General features: G+C 41.0%; 1 pseudogene; it reads right to left on the bottom strand.

The window, feature by feature from the left end:
• Window positions 1–1,721: 1,721 nt before the first annotated feature.
• LOC107745380 (aryl hydrocarbon receptor-like) lies at window positions 1,722–5,578 on the bottom strand (annotated as a pseudogene).
• Window positions 5,579–6,039: the final 461 nt, after the last annotated feature.

Raw genomic sequence — 6,039 nt, 5'->3', positions numbered from 1 at the left:
TTGGCCTTTGACTTCATTTTATAGAATAAACAAGCTAGCATGTGAAGAGCTGGAAATTAGATAGCTGTGTTGACCTACTTTCTAAACGTTATTGCATATTTGAAAAAAACATGGCTTGTTTGACATTTGCTGAAGTACACTGTATATATTGCTTTGGGACATGCTTTTGGCAGGCCAATAGATTTGCAAAGTCTCATGAGAGACATTTAAAGAGACATTTATCAAAGTACTGTGACAGCACTGTTCATATAAGAGGGAAGCCACTGATGAATGATTCTAATATCTAACTGATACAAACAGGCTGGTTCTTCATTCATCTTAGATGTCATGCTGAGCCACAGGACATTTATACCTTACGTTGTCCATTTTCAGCCTTTCCTTCACCCCAATTTCTGCTTCCTCCCCCTAATCCCGTCCTCTGCTAGTGCTCTTTTCTGGCCCAGGCCCAGGCCCAGCCCAGAGCATGGTGAACACTGATAGGTATGAACCAAGTGCCACCAAGTTTTTTTGCTCCGTTTCTTCATGATTGTCAGCTGATCAGTCACAAGTGTTCTCCTAAAGACAGATTTGGATAAGATCTGTTGTTGTTCTGACGCTGGTTGGGATGTTGAGTCAAATGTGTCGTATTACTCTCCATTGCATAGCTTGTGTGGCCTCCATTCTGAAACTGATTAGAGAGATGATTTTTGTATCATTAGAACAATTTGAATGGATTTAGTATGGCTGTGTAAAAATTCATAAGAATCATCATAATATCAATTCTTAAATCCCAAGATCAATGTTTTCCAGCACAGATTTTACAGCCCCACAGCAAAAGAGTTTGCAGTTTGAACTGAATGGGCTGCAAACAATAACATTCAGTGTGACCAATGTAGGCAAATGTATGAACAAATACCTTTTATGAACTGGTTCTTTTTGATTAATCAAATTCATACAGTGAAACCAGTGTAGTCCAAATAAAAAAACTAATTACTCTTTTGAGCTGGTCCTTATAATAAATCTATATCACATACAATTATATTAATATATAAATTGTTATAACAGTTTTACAAAAGAAACGCTACTTAAAATGTGTTTTAAACTGATATATTGGCTGTATAATAAGTAGCAATTCTACTACATAATGTGGGTCTTATTATTTTGAAATTTAAAATGAATTTGGTCATAATGTACCAAGTTAGACGGTTCCCTGTGTATTTTACAGCATTAGCTGAGAGAACGTTTCTCACATATAAACAAAATGTTCATTGTAACTTGAATATATATCCAAATGGATCAGAATTGAATCAAGAGCTAGTGAATCGCAATCTGGAAATGTTTACCGACAACCAGCCCTGATCATTTTGGTGACTGACTATACAACAAGTTTTAATTACAAATACTGATTTCATCACACATCAAATCTCTAAACATCAAAGTACCATAAGACCCACCTAGTAACAACACACTTCCAAAAGAGGATTTCTGCAGTGATGCCATAGAATAATAATTTTGGGTTCCCCAAAGAACCCTTCAGTGAACAGCTCTTAAAATAACAATTTTTTCTTCGTGTGAAGAACATTTAAAAAAATTAAAGAACCTTTTCCATTATAAAGAAACTTTTGTGCAATGGAAAGCTTCCATTGATGTTAAAGGTTCTTTATGGAACCATAGATGACAATAAAGAACCTTTATGTTTAAGAGTGAAGGTAGGTGACCCTCGCATTTGGTTTGGCTCTTACCTAGCCTATGTAATCTTGTTGATCCAGACTCAATCCGACACCCACTCCTCTGTTTGGTCCTGAGTGCTTGGTCCTCTCCACATCACCATCCAGGCCACTGAGCAGCTCCTCAAGGTCCTGAGCAGTGAACTCACTCATACCTGTATCACCTGCAGTGATATAAGGTGGAGAGTGCTGCTGGGAGCAGCTGAAAGACACGGTGCTCAGATGGTTCCTGTAGGGGTGCTTCAGAACCAGAGGGAGTGTCTCCAGGTAAAAGCATCCAGGCTGCTGAAGCTCTGGCTGGAAGAGGGGAGGAACCTGCTGAGTGTCGCTGGCCAGAACTTCAGTGAGGTTCCCACAAACCTTTTACACTCCAGTGGATGGAGAGGTGGAAGGTATGAGCACTGCGACTGAACCTGATGTTTTTGGATTGTTATTTGTGAAAGTTGGCATTGTGTGATTCCTGTCCCATTGTACAACTGAGACATTTTGTGCTGGTGTCCTTGAGGATTGTTTTGGAGATCTGATATGGCCTGCAGTTCAACGTGAGATTGTATTTGTGTGACATGTTGTGTCTTTGGTTCAGGATGTTCTGTTATAAAAGTCATCTGTTGTTCCTGAGGTAATAATGTGAGAGGATCGCATTAATCCTGTAGGAGAAATGCAGACGCTTGCTGTGGAGGTGTGAAGGTCTGTACAAGCTTCCCGATGAGATCCTTCTCCTTCACATTGTCACCAGACACTGTACAGTCTGTCTTTGTCCTGAGAGAGTGTTGTACATAGGAGAAGATGCCATCTGTGAGGTCTGCCACGTCATTCCAACCATCAAGGTCAATCCTGAGGAACAGTTCATCTTGGAGGAACTTCAGATCTTCTGGGCTGATCCCTAAACTCCCCATGAAGTTCCGTATCTCACAGCTGTCGTCTCCTCCAGAACTGATGATTGGCTCTTGTTTGAAAAGAGAACTTTCAGAGAGTGAAAGAACAATATCTTGCTAGTAACTGGAGAAGATCCCACCAAGATCCTCCTTCCCTAAGCCCTGTACCAACAGTGAGCGCTCATCTGCAGGACACACATATATTGACTCATCCTGCTTCAGCATGGAGCCCAGCAATGAGTCAGGGTCTAAAGTTCCGGTGGTTCTAGGTTGGGTACTGTCATACCAGAGCAGTGGTATCAGAAGGTATGGTGTTACCCAGAGATATGGGCAGGTTCATGTCATAGAGAACAGTCTCTCCTGTAGTAAAGCTAAAGGGAACCATCATAGCACGCTTTCTCAGGTTCTCCTCACCTTCCTCGTTCCTGTAGAAGACAGAAGGACTCATTACCAAGCAAGATGCCTAAAGAGAAACAATATTGAATGCTATTACCAAATAACAATATTAATACTAGATTTTGTAGCAAATAAAAGTGCTTGCAACAAAGCTAAAAAGTTAGAAAAAAAGCTTAGGTTTTAGGTTTTTTGTTTTCACGCTTTGCCTTTGCTGACTATAGACTGTCCATAACATTCAAGAAAAAAAATAACTTGAGGCTTAAGCAGACTAAATGATTGGAGACGTCCAGCATAAGTCACCAAGTCTGTTGTTTCACTCGAGAATTGAGTAATGACAATTTAACTAAAGTGAATATTTAATAAATTGTAATTAAAAAAAAAACTGCCATATAACTTGATTATCTGGTGAACTTTTCACTGGTAAAGAATGCCAGACGTCTATCATTCACTTAAACCCCACCCCTGCATTCTCACATTCTTCAGCCTCCATTTTTGAATGTAAGGCACACATTTCAAAATCCAATCAACAATCCATGGATGGAACCAAGTCCCCATCCTACATTTTTTTTTTTCCATAATGCATTACACAGATGTACGTCGAAAGAAAATATCTGTCACTACTTCCGTCTCATCGCAGCATTAAAAATTACAAGGTCAAAAAATTAAATATATGTATGGATGAGTCATTCATATTCACAATAAGATCAATAACAAGTATTTAGCAAATAAATTGGGTGAATTTTAATTTCGTGCTGACTTATTATTATATTATATTATTATAAAAATTACCTGTAATTACTTATTTACTATAAGTACTATCTCATTTACAGGTTGTTCAATATGAAAGATAAAGAGACAAAATTTTCACAAAGACACAAATAAGAGCATATGTGATGACTCTCTGAAAGGCGATGATGCAATCTGGTTGCCAATTTTTGTAGACAAGTCTGGCGTTGGACTGTACCCAAACCCAGAGTTTCTGTTTAGTCAACAGTCTGAAAACAGTCAACCCACTTTCACCCGTCCTCATCACTGCAGGGGAGAGAAATTATTAAATTCATTTGAAAAATTTGTGTTTTGAATATGTCTTGGAACAACAGTATGAGTAAACGATTTTTCATTTTTGGATGAATAGTCACTTTAGGAGCAATACGTTTATTTCCACAACAGTTAGACCTCCACTCTGACAGAAGCAATGTTGAAACCCAGCGGTGGGAGCGAATAAGGTGAGTATACATTTTTTTTATCCACATTGATTTAAGAGAGTCTTACTCCGTATGTGGTTCTCGGCGCAGTAGAGCATGTCAGCTGCATGGATGAACTGATAGCCCGAGCCGCAGTAACACAGCTCTTCCTCTGCCAAGAACAATCTTCCCTCCGTGGAGGAACAAAAAAACACATAGCTTTGAATGCGAGAAATATTTGAGAGCAGAGGAATAGTGCACCCAATCAGAAGCCAATTATTGTTTAGAAATTTAGAGTGCTACCCTCAGTCATTTTTAACTTTCACAAATCTACAAGTCAACTGAAACAAACTAAAGTGAAAAGCAAACAACGAACAAAACCAGGAGTTTCTTCACACATGATTGATAGGGGTTTATATTTCTTACTTTGCGTCACACGTGGTGGGCGTGAAATCCAGCTTATGCTTGGTTTTAAAAAAGCAGCTCTTGGTGCGGATCTCCAGTATGGACGGCGGCTGCAGAGGGCAGGCCAGGGCAAACAGAGAGACATTATGAATTCCTTACTTCCAAGATCGATACTATTAGAGATAAAATTCTAACCATGCAGACGTCAGCTAAAGTATCGCATCAGACAGTGCACTATGCGTCACTTCCTGTTTGTTGCTACCATGTGTTTTGAGTTTGAGCTCCGTCAAGTTAATTCTTTATTGTCTATTTTTATCTTAAAATCAATTTTATACACCATCATTTCCATTTCTATAACGTGTGAATATATCCCCTATCGTATTCTACAGTCGTGGCCAAAAGTTTTGGCAGTGACATAAATTTTGTGTTTTGCAAAGTTTGCTGCTTAAGCAGCTCGAGCTGGAGGCCGTGGAGATGCAGATCCACGACCTGGTGGAGAAGCAGACCCAGCTGCGAGAGCGGAGAGCTGCGCTGGAAACATCCCGGGCTGATGCTCACAAGACAGGGGTAAGTATAGAACGCGCTGCTAACACTCCCACCACCTCTACTCCGGACCCTGGGTGCACGCGCAGTGAAAGACGCAAACCAGGCCCCGGGTGAGGACCTCTACCCCTACGCCGCCTCCGGTCTTCGAGATCTCCACCCGGAACCGCTTCGCTCCCCTCCGTGAGAACGCGGAACGCGACGCTGTGATCGTCGGAGACTCCATCGTCCGGCATGTCCGTGCTATGTTAGCTGAAGGTAAAGTGCACACTCACTGTTTCCCTGGTGCTCGTGTTCTCGATGTTTCTGCGCAGATACCCACGATCCTAAAGGGCGACGAGAGCATCGGATCGGTCGAGCTGCACGCAGGGGTTAAAGACACCAAGCTGTGGCAGACGGAAACACTGAAGAGGGACTTCAGGAGCCTGATCGAGACGGTGTGCAGCACATTGCCTGCGACGACGATCATCTTGTTAGGACCGCTTCCCACGTATCGACGAGGACACGAAAGGTTCAGTAGACTGCTCTTTGTTAATAATTGGAATCTTTTCTGGGAGCGACCTAGGCTTTTTTGCACTGATGGCCTGCACCCCAGCAGAGTCAGAGCGGAACTCCTGTCGGATAACATCTCCAGGACGCTACGCTCCATATGTGACCCTGGACCACAAAACCAGTCATAAGGGTAAATTTTCTGAAATTGAGATGTATGCATCATCTGAAAGCTGAATAAATAAGCTTTCCATTGATGTATGGTTTGTTAGGATAGGATAATATTTGGCCGAGATACAACTATTTTTAAATCTGGAATCTGAGGGTGCAAAAAATAATTGAGAAAATCGCCTTGAAGGTTGTCCAAATGAAGTTCTTAATGCATATTACTAATCAAAAATTAAGTTTTGATATATTTACGGTAGGAAATGTACAAAATAT

Source organism: Sinocyclocheilus rhinocerous, unplaced genomic scaffold (genome assembly GCF_001515625.1).
Source record: "Sinocyclocheilus rhinocerous isolate Xijiao unplaced genomic scaffold, SAMN03320098_v1.1 scaffold1249, whole genome shotgun sequence".
Taxonomy (NCBI): domain Eukaryota; kingdom Metazoa; phylum Chordata; class Actinopteri; order Cypriniformes; family Cyprinidae; genus Sinocyclocheilus; species Sinocyclocheilus rhinocerous.
This window is presented reverse-complemented; position numbering and strand designations above follow the sequence as displayed.